The 16,251-nt window shown below is 34.8% G+C and overlaps 1 protein-coding gene across 3 annotated transcripts in view; it reads left to right on the forward strand.

Annotated features, from left to right (window-relative positions):
- The window catches only part of HMGN3 (high mobility group nucleosomal binding domain 3), a 69,883-nt gene that overhangs the window by 24,367 nt on the left and 29,265 nt on the right, over window positions 1–16,251 (forward strand). The window lies entirely within an intron of this gene.

Below are 16,251 nucleotides of genomic sequence, written 5' to 3' on the forward strand. Positions count from 1 at the left end.
GGTGTTGTTTTAATTAGCATTTCTCTAATCAGTAGTGATTTATAGCATTTTTTCATAAAACTGTATGACTTTAATTTCATCATCTGAAAATTGTTCATATCCTTTGACCATTTATCAATTAGGGAATGACTTGTAATTCTTATAAATTTGATAGTTTTTTATATAATTTAGAAATGAGACCTTTATCAGAAACACTGGCTGTAAAGATTTTTTTCCCAACTTTGTAGTTCCTTTATTAATTTTATTTCTGTTAGGTTTTTTGTGCAAAACCTTTTTAATTTAATATGATCCAAGCTGTCTTCCCTTCTTCCTCTCTTCTTCAAAAATCTGATAGGTAAATTACCCCTTTTTTTCCTAATTTGTTTATAGTTATCATCCTTTATACCCAAATCATGTATCCATTTTGACTTTATTTTGGTATGGGGTGTGAGATGTAGATCTGTGCTGAGTTTCTGACATTATTCTCCAGTTTTCCTGGCAATTTTTGTCAAATAGTGAGTTCTTATTCCAGAAACTGAAACTTGAGGGTTTATCAAACACTAGATTATTACAAGGCTTGATTATTTTGTCATGTGTATCTGATCTATTCCACTGTCCCACTATTCTATTTCTTAGCCAGTACCAAATGGTTTTTTGGACTGTGTCTTTATAATAAAGTTTTAGGTTTGGTACTGCCAAGCCACCATCAATGATCTTTTCTAATTCTTCATTCTTCTCTACCTATCTGCTCCATTTGACACATTTGGCCATCCTCTCCTTGTGGATTGTGGGTTTTCCTGACACTACTACTCTCTTGGTAACCTCCGTTCCCTTCTGGGCTCTCCTCTACAGTGTCCTTTGTTGGATTATTATCCTTTGATCATCACTAATAAATATTTCTGAAGGTTCTGTTCTATGAACTCTTCCCTGTCTCAGCAACCTCATCAGCATCCAAGTAATACCTTCTCATTTCTATATGATTTATATTACATACATATTTAGCCTCAGTCTCTCTTCTGAGCACCAAGCCTACATTCACAAGTTTCCTATAGAACATTTCTAACTAGCTTTCTGGGACACATTTCAAACTCTACTTGTCCAAAATTGCACTCCTTTTTTCTTTGCTCTTCTGTGCACAGTCTGTTGCCAAATCTTATTATTTCTGAATTCATAATTTTCTCATATATATGTACAATTCTTTCTTGCTACTCACATAACTACATTTTAATTCAGTCTCTCACTCTTTTTCACCTAGGTTATTGCCACAACCTGCTAATTGGTCTCCCTGACTCAAAATTTCCCCCCCTTCCATCCATCCTACCAAAGTAATTTTCTTTAAGCACAAATCTCATCATGTCACTCCCCTAATCAGTTAATCTCAGTGGTTCTTTATTGCCTCTAGGTTCAAATATTAACTTCCATTTAGATTTTAAAATCCTTCATATCCTGGCCCCAGCCTATCTTTCCAGCCTCATCAGACATTATTTGCCCTCCTGCACTTTGTGATCTGACCAAACTGGACTTTTCTTTCTGTTCCTCACACACAGACACTCTGTCATCTCCTATGTCTCCTTTTGTTACTGGTCTGTTTGATGGATGGAATGCTTTCCCTCATCTTCTTCATTTTGTAAAGTCCCTCTTTTCTTTATAAAATGCAGCCCAAGTTTCTGCACAAAGCCTTTCCTGACCATCTTCCTACTATACTGCTAATGCCTTTTTTCCTCAAACTATTTAACTCTTTTCTATTTCTTTGTTTTTATTCTCTATATTTGTTCTGCAAATTTTTTTTTTCTTGTCATCTCCCCTTGACCTTGGAAGCTTCTTAACAATTGCAAGTAGGGATTATTTCATTCTTTGTCTTTGTATTGCCAATATGTAACATAGTGACTTGTACATATTAGGCATTTTCATTGATTAGATTGATTGATTGACTGATTGAAGGAATAAGGAGAAAAGGGAATCCTGAAGATCCTGAGCAAGCCAGTGAGAATTTCTACATCCATGAGAAGTACCTTTCTTGACAAAAGTCCATTATCTGAAATCTCATCTGATTAATTGAGGAAATAACAAAATTGTTCTGAGTACTTCCCTAATCATCCCTTATCCCACTTAACAGTCAAATAAATGAGACTTGGCAGTCAAGTCCTACTTCTGCTCCTTACAACCTGTATAGCTTTGGGCAAATCCCTTTTCAGTTTTTGGCTTCAATTTTCTTATCTCTAAAATGAGAAAGTTGTTCTGAATGGCCTCTGATGTTCTGCTTTAATTTTAAAATCCTATGTTAAGGAGACTAGTTTCTCTGAACTACCCATTAGGTATTTAGCATCAATGGCAAGTATGAACTGGATCCAAATTTGGCATTCTTTGCAAAGTGGAGATTAAGTTATGCCTTGGGCACTCCAGGTGCATGTCAAAGTTTTTTTTTGGAGTAATTGCTAACCTGATCTTCCTAACCAAATCTTCATTTATTTACTTCCTGGTTAGAGAGGGAGAGAGTTAGGGAAGGAGTCGAAGATTTTTCTTCTTACTCCATTATTAAAATGCAAATAATCTTCCTTCTAAAGTTTTCTCTTGCATCTACCTCTTATCACCTTCTTTACTACTTCAGCTCATATCAGAACTCAGGGCAGACATGGTAGGAACTTTAAATATTATTTAATATTTGCATGCATTTTTAATAACAGAAAATCTCACTGTCCATACAGAATACATTGCTGATACAATTTTCAGAGTCCATCTAAAATATACAAAAATGCCTGCTCTCATTTTTTGTTGCTTCTCCTTTTTATTTAAAAAAAGCAAATTTTCATCTTTCATTCTCTTATTGCAACTGTGAATGAATAACATAAGTGAATGATCATTTATTGTGCACCAAAATGACTAGTGTTCTGAAGTAGTTGTTGGAGGAAATAAATACAGTAGAAATAACAACTTAATAATATAAGTATATTATAATATGTAATATATAACATATTGGCTAGTCCTCTGAAGTAATGTTGGAAAAAATAACAATAATAATAATTACTTAACAATATAAGTATATTATAATATATGACATAATTAAAATAAAAATATAATTAAATTAAATATATAATATATGTAAGTAAAGATATATAATAATATAATATATAAGTAAAATTTACAAAATATTTTACATATATCTCATTTAATCATCACAGTAACATTGTGAATTCCATGCCATTGTTGTCATTGTTTCTTCATAACCCTGTGTACTTTACTGTACCTGGGGTTTTGGCAAAGATATTGGAGCGGTTTGCCATTTTCTTCTCCAGTGTATTAAGGCAAATTGAAGTATTTGTATGCTTTTTATATGTGTGTTAAGTGACTTGTGCCCATGGTCACTCTCCAGGCCCAAAACTGTATTCAGTGAGCCACTTAGCTGCCATTTCCCTGCTATTAATATCCCCATTTTACCGATAAGAAAACTGAAATTTGGGGGTGGGAGGGTTAGACACTAGAGACAAAATTTGAATCCACATTTCTGACAGTAACTAGCATCGTAGCCCCTACAATCAAGTATTCAGTAGCTAAAAGTGTCTACTTTGTACCAGGTACTTTCTTAAACATCACAGAAACAAATACACAAGTGAAATAGTCCCTGCCTTCGAGGAGCTTACATTCTTTTGGGGGGTTACAAATTGTTCAAGATAAAAGTTGTACACAATAAAAACAAAATAGGGGTGGGTGAAACACGTGGAGGTAACCAACACTTGAGCTGAAACTTGAAAAGGAACTGAGCTTTCCACTGGGGAGAAATGAGGGAATATCCATTCTAAGCATGGAGGACAGTTTATACAAGTAGCTAAATAGTAGGTAGAGTACTGGGCTTGGAGTCAGGAAGACTTGAATAAAAATCCTACCTCAGGCGCTTACTAGCTGTGTGATCTTAAATAATTACTTTGTCTGTAAAATGGAGATAATAATAGCACCCTCCTCCCAGGATTGTTAGGATCAGATGAGATAATAATTGTAACACATTTAGCCAAGTACATGATGCACAGTAAGTGCTATATAAATGTTTATTATTTTTTATTACATAAAGGCAGAGAAACAGGAGGTGGAAGCAACGAGTAGTAGCTACTTTTTTTTTCCATTCAGTTTTATTTTCAGTTCCGAATTGTTTCCCTCCCCCACTCATCTAGAAGGCAAGAGATACAATTGTGATCCATTACACATCTGAAACAAATTTCTGCATACTATTATATCATCTTCAAGGACCGATAGTTTCATTTCCTCATTCCCCATGCTTATTCCTTCAGTTTCTTTTTCTTGTGTTATTATTATAGTTAGTATGTCTAGTATAATTATTGAATAATGATGGTGATAATGGACATTCTTGCTTCATCCTGATCTTATTGGAAAGGTTTCTAAATTTATCCCTATTACATACTGATACTGCTTGCTCTTGACTTTATATAGATGCTACTTAACATTTTAAGAAAATGAAACAACTACTTTTTAAAGTAACAAGTGAACTTCCTAATTGCCAAATGCAAAGGTGTTTTTTTTTCCCCCGGACCTGATTTTTTTTTTTAATTTCATTGATATTTCATTGACCTCCTTCCTTTTGCTTTCCTGGTTTTTCCAACCTATTTTCCAACTATTTAAGTAACTAATGGTTTTCCTTGTAATATGATGATACCTCCTTTTTAATCTCCTTTGTTAGCCTTCCTCCCTCTTCAAGGCTCTCTTTTCTCAGTATATTTGGAGAAAGAAGAAGTGGGCTCAGTGTGGTAAGAATCCAAAGCATTTTGAGTGTCAAGTTGTTGAAACAGAAAATTACAAATAGCTTTCTTAACTGGTAGGCCCATTTCTTGAAAATTCTTCTCTTGTTCTGGATTCAAAATGATAAGAGCTTTTGCATTCTTAAAACACTTCTGTGGAGTATACAGTTTAAAGGATGATTCTTAAGATTTTTCATTCCCTCATTGCTCCCTGGAATCTTGAATTGCTCTGCCTTAAAAATCAGCAGATAATATAGACTGTTTTTTAGGACATATAACTGGAACAATATCCAAGCAATTCTATAGGAATGGCTGTTCAGAAGATCCTTCCTTATATGTTATTTGCAAGTCCCTGGGATTACAGAGAAAAGAAAGATGGGAGGAATAAAAAAATAAGTATTCATCTAGCACCATTATATATATGCCAGTCACTATGCTAAACATTTTTTTAAACAAATATGTCATTTGATACTCACATTATACTTGGGAGGTAAATGCTGTTATTTTCCTTATTTTAAAGTTGAAGAAACAGAAGTAAACAAGTTAAGTGACTTTCCCAGGATTACATCGCTAGTAAGTACCTGAGTTTAGATTTGTATTTAGGTCTTCCAGGCACAGCACTTTAATCACTGCACCACTAACTACTTCTTTAAAGAACAAGAAAGGAGAAAAAAATATTCTATTATGTGGTTAATTTTTTCCCCATGCTGAAAAGCAGAAGAATAAGGAAATTTAGTTTTTCTTTCTTGAAGTCCTGCTCAGGACTGTTACCCATACTGCAAGAAAAAAGAAGAAATCCCCATGGAAATGTTTTCAGAACACTAGAGACATCTCATCACCATCTCTTAACTTCTTCTAGATCCATCCATAAGCATTAACTCTATGGAAAGAATTTTTTTTTTAGTTTTTGTTTAAAATAAGGATGTATGCCAATATTTAGTTACTCAAGATACTCAATTTGCTCTGTCCTGCTACCTCATAAAATATAACAACTTTTCATTTGTAGATTATTTTAAGGTTTGTAAAGCATTTTTCTCATAACAATCTTGTAAGATCATAAAAAATCTGAGGTACCAAGAAATCTCCCTCCCCCCCCCAAAAAAAAATCATATAGAATGCAAATATTTAAGAGAGCTAAATTAAGTGACTAAATCTCTAATCCTTAATATCCCATTTTAATTACAAGTTTGCTGAGACTTAGAAAAGTTAAACTACTAGTTTGAATTAATCTTAACTGATAAATATTAGAATTAGGGTTTGAAACTTTTTTATTGCCTCAGAATAAAATCAGCCTCCTCTGTTTAAAGCTTTTTAGAATCTGACTCCAGCCTAGGGTTCCAGTCTTATTATATTTTACTCCAATTCATGCACTTTATAATCCAGGCAAAGTAGCCTGTTTGCCATTCGTCTTTCTTTGCTTTTGCACACTCTGTCTTCCAAATCTGGAATTCATTCCTTCTGAATCGTTGCCTTTTATAATCTTTGCTTCCCTTTAATTCTTAGCTATTGTGCCATTTTATATAGGAAACCTTTTCTTGGTTGTTAACTCTATCTGTTTTCTTAAAATTATGCAGTTTATTTGTATTTTCATGTGCTGTACATCCCCATAGCCTCACGGTCTCATTTAGTCTTTGTAACCCCAGTGCCTCACACATAGTAGATTCTAAATCATTGGATCCTAGTTTTCCTGACTCTAAATCCAATACCTTATGCATTGTATCACACAGGTTCTTGCCATTTTATTAAGGACACCAGACAATTCACTTTGGCTTTTCTCCAGATCCCACATTATTCACCTTGTCTGCCATATTGCAACCCTGGGAAATCTCCTGCCCCAGGACCACTATTTTAGGAATGACATTATCCACACATCACTTTGCTCCCAAAATATTGAATTAAAATAAGAATTGAGCAGCTCTTCCTTCTCTTTTTTTCTTTATCATTATCACCACAGCTGTTATAACCCTTTCTGTTTCTCTTCTTTTCCCTTCTTTAACCTTCTAAAAATCCTTTTTTTTTCTTTTGATTTTTAGATTCCTCAAAAGCTTCATCTTATTTTGAAAATTAGGGTTCTTAACATTTCTTACAGGACCATGTCATCAACATGTTCTTGTTTCCATCTTCCCTATAGGGCTTTTAATAGTGAAACATCAAGCAATGAATTAATTGTATTTACATCCCAATCTCCTCAAAAAACTCTTCTTCTGCCTCATGAAAATTAAAATTCTGAAGACACAAAACCAAACACTTTTGAAAGCTTCTCATTTTCGTTGGGCTGACTTTGTAAAATATATTTCATAAGATCCTACCTCTCCCACTATCCTAATTCTTTAAAATTTGCTCTTCAGAAAGCTAAGCTGTTATGCAATTGTATCTGGCTTTCTTTTCCTGGTATCAATTCTAATTAATAATAAATTCTAATAAATGTAAATATTAATACATAAGCATTTATGTAGTGCTTTGAAATTGCAACATTTATTTGTTTTCTAATGTATTTTGTACTCCTTTGCACTTTAGTAGAAATCCTCATGAATTGCTATTATTAAAAAGTTTCATCACCCAATGTTGCCCCTCCAGATCTTAGCTTCTGGGGCAACCTATGGATGAGCTTTTCTGAACTTTAGTTCAGGCTAATACTTGAACCTTTCCAGCTTGGGTAGGACCTGTGAGAGCTTTCATTGGCTAGCATGGTCTCCAAGAACATGGGATTATGTCCATTTAATAATGAAGTACTTCAAGGAGGATTTCAGTAGGAGGAGGAGGAAGATTCCTTTTTTCCCTTCCATCAAATCACATTATAACTTTGGTTATAAGGAGACTTTCACAGTTTGACATAGAATTGCAGACTTTACTTGGTATAAGAAGTGCTAATAATTAAGTTATTATAGAAAACCCAAGGACTTAAGGCATCACCACTATTATCTTGTATCCCTTATGTAAGAGAGAGATGGTTTTATTATATTTTACTTAATATTACTTTCAGAGCACACTATATTTTTTTTACCTTCAAAGGATCAAAGTCTTCTTTGAAAAGTAAATAAAATGTTAGGTCCCACAGGGACTAATGTTAAATTGAGGTCCTCACCATAGCCAGGGGCTTAGTCAAGATGTAGTGGATGCTTGTCTGTTTACTGATAGGTTAATATATTGTCACTGAGGTAGCTACTTCTCTTAACCTCCTTTTTAGACATCATAAAAAAATACAATAAATTCTGTTATCTCCCTCACTACTTCTTGTGGAAACGGATTGGAGGAAACATTATGACTTAGTGGAAAGAACACTGAACTTAAAAGCAAGAGAAAACTGACTTCATAAGCCTGATTTTGAGTTATAATTTGTAATTCACTGAAATTCTCTGTCAAGACTTAATTATCTCATCTGTAATATTGGAATATTTATAATGCTTATTTCATAAGTTTATTGTGAAGAGAATATTTCATAAATCCTTAAAGGACTATTTAAGTCTGTTATTTATTTTTTGTGTTATGAGTAATGTAGGAATTGGTTTTGCTTGACTGTGCATATTTTTATAAGGATTTCACTTTTTTTTTTCATTTGAGGTGATGGTTTGAGAAAAAGTAAGTGCTTGAGAATTGAAAAAGTAGTTATTTTTGTGTAGAATATAATCATAGATTTAGAGCCTTTTTAGGTTCCAGCTAGTCCAACCCTCCTCATTTTATATATGATGAAATGGAGACCCAACTATATGTTAAGTGCCTTGTCCAAAGTCACAAATGACCATGACCTTTGGTAAAATTGAAATTTAAACCCAGGTCCTCAGACTCTCAGTTCAGTGTACTTTTCCAGTATACCATGCTATCCTGGATTAGAGCATGGTAAAATATATTCATTGCTCAAATTATTCTGACTATAATTCATAAAGTACTTAAAGATGATACTGTATGTCAGGGCCATTATTCCAAAAATCAATTACCATTGCACTTTGATGTATAAATGTATAATATGTATAGATGTATTAATGTATAATAATAGTAATATTGATAGCTCTTTAGTTTTGTAGTTGCAACTCTCTGTAGCGGGACTTTGGAATTTAGTAATTAACATTCATTTTAAATGTTTCTTTCTTTGGAATGTTGCCATCACCCATTTTTTTCTGCCAGTAATTTGTGTTCAATTCATAGTAAATATTGTCATGCTAACCTATCACTAATCCATCATCCAGAAGGAGATTGAGAATAATGTCCTCAGCATCAGTCTTATGAAAAAATAAAAAACAACAGTCTGCTACTTCTTTAAATGAATGTCAATTACTATATACTATAGTTTGAAATCTGGGTGTATTGATGGATAGGAATAGATGCTCAGTCATTATGGAGTAACACAATAGTACAGTGAGGGCTGTGAATTGTCAAATCAATCTACAGTCAATCAGTACATATTTATTAAGTATTTGTTATATGGGATTAATGCTGTCCTAAGCACTGAAAGTAGTAGTCCCTCCCCTCAGGGAACTTACATGAAATGTCAGAATAAATATAAAATAAATACAGAGTAATTCAGGGAAAGAGGGGGCATGTAGCTGTTGTGGGGGAAATGGGTTTCAGGAAAGGTTTCTTATAGAAGATTATGGTGAACAGATTATACCAGGGACGAAACCAATGAATTTGGTGAGAAGAATGCTTTTGTTAACATAACAGGGAAGAGAAAGCAACCGATGGAAAGGAAGCTTCTAGGGTCAGCAAAGGTCTATATTAGCCCCTCTCCCCCACTGAAGCTGGCTATTGCCAGCACTTAATAGCTGGAAGACCACTGGGTTTTTAATGTTGGTGAAATGAATTTGGTCATTTTCCATTGCTAGTTTGGAGAGAGATTTGGAAGGAGAATTAAAAGTGGGAGCTATGTAGGACTTAGGGGAGTGATGTAGCAATATGGATACAATGATTTGGGATTCCTGGATCTTTTTGTTTGTCTTTTAAGTATATATTCCTAGTATTCTGGGAAAGACAGCCTAGAACATGAGTGATATACATGTCCCGTTGAGTGTCTGGCGGAATCTAAACATGCTGTTTTAGAATTTGAATCCTGATTTCACTATTGAGCAACCAGTCAGCCAGCAAGCATTTATTAATCATTGTTAATATTTATTAATCATTTGGCCAGAAACTATATTAGCTTCTAGGACTACAGAGACAAAAATGAAACTTCCCCTATTGTTAAGGAACTTCTGTTTCATTGGAGGAGAAAGTATTTACATGATTATGGGATTAAGACCAGACCTATAATTTTGTTAGTAAAGGAAACTTCTGAATGAGAAGACTCCTACAAATGCAAGTCAGCAATTTTTAAAAATAATTTAAAGTCTTAAGAGAGTTACATAGAGCACTGAAAGGGTTACTTCTCCAGGGTCACACAGTCATTATGTGTCAGAGACAGGATGGGAACCTAGATTTTATTGGCTCTGAAACCATCTCCCTATTTGCTCTGCACTCAGATGTCTCTCATATAGAAATATGTACAAAATGAATATGAGGTTATATTGGGGGTGGGAGAAAAAGTATCAGGAAATGGGGAAATCACAGAAGGCTTTATGTAGAAAATGGCTTGAGCTATATTTGGAAGGTAACGAGGGATTCGGAAAGGCAGAGATAAGAGAGATGGGGATTTCCAGGCATTGGAAATAGTCTGTGCAGAGCCATGGAAATAATGAAGTATCATATGTGAGGAACATTAATAAGGCCAGTTTGATTGAACTTAAATATAGATGTCTGGAAAGGTAGGTTGAAGCCAGATTCTAAAACATTAAATTAGTGGACAGTTTGTATTTCCTTCTTTATTTTCTCTCTGAGTGACTTAATCAGTTCCCATGGATTTAATTGTCATCTTTAGGTATATAACTCAGATCTCAGATTATCTCCTTTACCAGTTTCCCAAGAGACATTTCAAACTGGAGAAATCTCAAACTCACTGTGTCCCAAACTGAAATCATCATCTTCCCCTCTCCCCAACTTGTCCCAAATTGTCTCTTCTCCCAAACTTAACTGAATTCTGTCAGAATCATCACTGTGTGAGTTGGGTCTGGAAGACCGAGGACCTGCTCAACATTGCAGGGGTACTGAGAACTTTAGAGCCTTGAGCTGCATTTCTAAGCAAGAGATGAATTCTGATGTGAAGGTGAGGAGGGAACACATTCTAGGCATGTGGGATACCTGGCACAGAGAAAGTGAAAACAGAGCCTAATAAGACAGCTTAAGAGGACACTTCTTCCTGTATAATTTCAATTGGAAACTCCTTGGAATAATGGCATTGGTCTGCAGGTGTCCCTTTACCCAGGATAGTTGCCTTTCTAGGTGTTCCCCAACATAGGATTCTGTTTCAAGAAGTCTACCTCGCTGTCACTTTTTATGTCCCAACCCTCCCAGTATGAAAACATTTGGGGTCAGTCCTAATGAGGCAATCCCTGATGATGGGGGCAGTGCAGATATATCAGAATGTGGTTGGCCCTCTGCAAAAAAATATATAAAAAACAAAACAAAAAACTCCATTGAAATTGTGTCTACATACTATAGTTGGGAGTCTGCCCAGGAGCTTTTCAGTTAGTCCCTCTTCTTTCTTGACAGTTGATGCTGCTGTTGCTTTTAAAATTGGCCTTCATCCATAAGTGAATACAATCTTCACACAAAACCATGGCCTGGGCTCATTAAGAATGAAGCCTAAGAGAGATTCCTGGATACCAGCTTCCTGCCTGAAATAGCTTGGCTATCCTAAAACCCTGGCTTGCTAATCTGGATCCTCCCCTTCAAGTGACCCATAACAGCTTGGACTGACTTCTCGGGAATTCACAGTCCTATACATTTTGTGAACTACATAGACCCTGCTCTAAAATTATGCCTTACTTTCTTCTTACTCTTAAGTAACCCCAACTTTCTTCTACTTTATATTCTCTATACAGAACAAATTTCCTTCTCTCTCTCTAACTTAATTATAAGGGAAAACATATTATTTCTTTCTTCCCTAAAATAATATCCTCTGACTCTTTTAAAGACACGAATGTTACTTTATTCATTTTATTTGTGCTAATAATTTCTTTTTTATTTTTTGATCCAATAAATATCCTTTCCCTCAACTGGTCTAGATAGATCCTTCCCATCTACCAGAAATATTCCTTTTGCTTCCCACTACAGCTGTTCTATTACTGAGTCTCTAATTTGAATTAAGTGAGACTTTGATGGCTTACTAATAAATTGCAATTATTCCAGAAGGTGAAATACATTTACTTACTATTAGGTGCAGGGATTGGCTGAGAGCCACATAGAGCAAATCTCTTCTATAACCAATAACAATGAATAACAGGATAAAGAAGTAAGAGGGACGATAAAAGGGAGAGGCCTCTAACTTTTGAAGTACAAGTCCTCCAGCCTGGTGAACAATGACCCAGGCACCAGGAACCAAGCCAAAGCTAGGGCCCAACCTCTGTTTCTCAACTCCTTCCTATCCTGTCATCTTGGAGAATTAAAAAAAAAAAACAATTCCTCAAAAGTACAATTTTCCTTCCAGGTTCTCAGGTCCATAACTGACTTCTCATGCTTCACCTCTCTTATTTAACAAGTCCCCAATTCTTGTTATTTCTACCTCTATAAAATCCAACCCCTGCTCTCTATTCACACAGTCATACCTTAATTCAGGTTCTGATCACTTCTCATCTACTTTTTAAAACATAATATTTTGTTTTTTCTAATTAGATATAAAAACAATTTTAACATTCATTTTTTTTATTTTTAATTCCAAATTCTCTCCCTCCCTCCTTTTTTCTCCCTTCCTTGAAAGAGCAAGCAATTTGATAGAGTTTACACAAATGCAGTCCCATAAAACAGGTTTCCATATTAGTCTTATTATCTCCCCTTTTTTATTACAACATTTTCCTAACTAGTCTTCTTTGCCTCAAGTCTTTCCCAGTTCCATCTCTTTTCTATATAGCTTCCAAAACGATTTGAACATGTCACTCCTCTACTCAATCAATTCTAGTGGCTTCCTGGAATTCCACTGTTTAAAATTTAAAACCACAAACCAGCCACAGCCTATCCTTATATTGGATATTATTTTCTCCACTCTTTGCATTCTGGCCAAATTCTGTTCTCCACATATAATAATCTTATCTCTTTTGCATTGGTCATCACACATGCTAGAGTATAATCCCTCCTTACCTTTACCATCTTCTATATAAGGACTTCTTAAACTTTTTCAACTCACAACTCCTTTTAACTGGAGAAATTTTATATGACCTTGCATATCTAGGTATATAAAATAGGTATACAAATCAAGCATTTACTGCTAATAAATCATAATTTTGCGACCCATGTGGGTTAAAGTCACAGTTTAAAAATTTCTATTCTGTATGAAGTTTGACACTTGAACTGCTATTGTCCTTCCTCTCAAACTACTTTGTATTTATTTTATATTTATTTGCATTTGTTCTCCTTATATCACTTCTCTTTATACATACAGGTGCTCTTTTTAATTTCCCCCTGAGATAGTGCAAATTTCTGGGGAGTAAGGATTGTTACTTTTGTACTTTTGAGGATTGATACATTTGTATCTCTAGCACATAGTAGCTGTTGGAGTTTATTGAGAAAGGGATGATGACTTTGTGCTCCAGATTCAGCTTAGAGTTGCATGTCTGCCTTTGCTAACTGAGCTTACTCCCTGCTCTTTTAGAGCCATGATTTGTGAAAATATACTGGGGCATAATGCACAGTGCCTCATTCAGCTGAGCTAAGTACAGCACATGACCTTTGAAACAAATTCTTGTACTGTGGGAGCTTGTGATTTACATGAGACTGCAGATATACATAAAACTATGAGATATAAACATATGGGTAGCAATATAAACAGGAAGTCAATGACCACAAATGCATGCTCCTATTGTACACAGGCATTGGCAAAAAGCACATAATAAAATTGAATTTGTAGTTCCATAAGGCCTTGGGAAATATTGGACAGGAGAAAGATGTGGGACATTAAAATTAGCCAGAAAAGGTTTCATGAAAATTTTTGAAGGAGGAAGAGAAGGCTGGTTTAGTTGAAAAAAGAGAGGGCATTCTTGGAGAGAAGTTGTTATGATTTGTTAGTGAAATCAACAGGCTTGGAGGGCTTGAATGGCCAGACATCAGAATGATAGAGGAAAAGGAATATTAGTGCATGGTTACATTAAATCAAAGGATCAGGAACATGGAGCTCTAATACAAAGACAAATAAAAAGTCTTCATTATTATCAATTCATCTCCATTAAGTATCTGTAAGATTCAGGCTGTTGTACTTGGCACTAGTCTATGTGCTGTGTTTATCCTAGTGTAATAAGGATTCTGAGAATTGACCGGCATTCTTGAATTTGTAGTTCAATACTAAATTATACTAGCCCCTCTGAAATATCAAACCCAGATGAGCCTTGGTACTGTATCTGTGGCTCTATATACTGTATACTGTAGCTCTGGGCTCGTTTATATACAAAGGCTGGAGTACTATTGTTTTCAGAGTTTTCGGGAAACCTTAGGACTGAATTTCTGGTGTTGCTATTGCGGAGCTATGTTTTCAGTCCACATTAGGGGTTTTCAAGGCAAGGATATTTGAGTAGTTTGCCATTTCCTTTTCCAGCTCATCTTTTAAATGAGGGAGCTGAGGCAAAGTGACTTGCCCAGAATCAACTAGTTTGAGGTCAGATTTGAACACATGGAGATGAGTCTTCCTGACTCCAAGTCCAAAAATCTTCTACTTGCTACCCAGCTGCTCTATTTTTGACACTATTACTTAGAAGTCCCCATCAGTGGACTTCTTATTAAAAATTAGGCAGTAAATTTAATTAGGTTTTTTTAAAGAGACATTTATAGAGATAGAATAGTAAGAATAGTTAATACAAAATATTTTGCCCCCAAAGCCTGGGCATACTTTTCATGCCCATGAAAAGTAGGCATGAACTTAAAATGCAATATTAGAGATACAGTATGTGTCAAGAGTATAATTTACAAATCTTGACTGTTTATGAATTCAAGGTCTTTCTTGAATCCATAATTGGCATCCTTCTCTGGTGCAAGGGGTCATGTCCTTAAAGCTGCTTCCCTTTCCAGTGTGTCTCTGTTTTGAGATGTGTATGTTGCTGCCCACTGATCAGTCTTTTTGATCCCAGCTGAATATACTCCGAGCTGATGAAAAAGTCACTCTAATGCCATGATCAATGGTGGGGAGAGTGGGGAGAGTGAGAATCTCTCCTCTTCTCAAGAGTGATTCCCTCCAGGCACCTGGCTCTAACTCAGCTCCTGAACTTATCACTCTCCACAAGCTAAAAGGAGTAATTGTTGGAATTCTTCCAGATATTCAAGGCCCTTGGAGCCATGGTTGGCTTGTTGGTTAGCCAATTAACTGTTACCTTTTTGACCCAATCAAAAGGATCACAGGACATAAATTATTTTAATTGCACATCTAAAACTTTATCCTGTTTGATTGAATTGATTGATTCAATCTGTTGATTGATTACATTAATTGATGAAATGGTATAGGACAATCATAAACCCCTCCTTTTCTCTCTTGTATTTTCCCCTTCATGTAATTTTAACCTTTTTGTTTCCTTTTCCTTTTAATTCAGAACCATAAATATTTAAGCTAGCAGAGGTTTTTCTAGGTGGAATATACTTAGTCCTTGCTATGAGTAGAGCAGCTAAAGTCACAAATGGTTGTTTTCATTGTTTGAGGGTAAAAATAAAAGAGAATATAATTGTCCATTCCTTGAAATTTTTCTCTCTCCTTTCTCTAAATCTTTTTTCATATAGTGAATATGTGTATGTCTGTATATGTGTGTGTCATTTATATAAGTAAATATATATTTATGTAGAAATTTCTTTATATGTATTATATATTATTATGTGTGTATACATATACTCGTATATACATATACACATATGTATTTATATTTATATATGAAAGATTATATATTATGTGGCCATAATAACTGCTTACGCCTTCTTTCTTTGGACAATAGTTTAATGTTTCAACTTGGAAAAAAAAAGGGAAATCCTAAGTATAAGTATTTTCAATCACTTCCTTTGCTAAACATATCCCTCTTATTCGTAACTCTTTCGGTCTTTCCCTTAAAACATTGGTGAATTGATGAAGAAAAGAAGAAATATTACTATGTCTACATTCTTTATTATCTTTATTATATAAATATTATCTTTATTGTATAAATGGAAGTGTGAGGATCTTACAAATGAACAAAGCTGCTTAGATTTGATATAGACTGCCTCTTCTGTCAAGTAATTTTTCAGTTATGTTCCACTTTGTGACTCCATTTAGGGTTTTCTTAGCAAAGATTACTGGAGTGGTTTGCTGTTTCCTTCCAGATTTTTTTTCAGATGAGGAAACTGAGGCAAGTAAGGTTAAGTGACTTGCCCAGCATCACACAACTAATAAGTATCTGATGCCACATTTAAACTCAGGAAGATGGATCTTTCTGATTTCAGACCCAGTGCTCTTTCCATTATTGTGCTAAGTGCCTTTGATATAGGTTAGAATCCAATT

The sequence above is a fragment of the Sarcophilus harrisii genome, chromosome 4, assembly GCF_902635505.1.
Source record: "Sarcophilus harrisii chromosome 4, mSarHar1.11, whole genome shotgun sequence".
Lineage (NCBI taxonomy): Eukaryota > Metazoa > Chordata > Mammalia > Dasyuromorphia > Dasyuridae > Sarcophilus > Sarcophilus harrisii.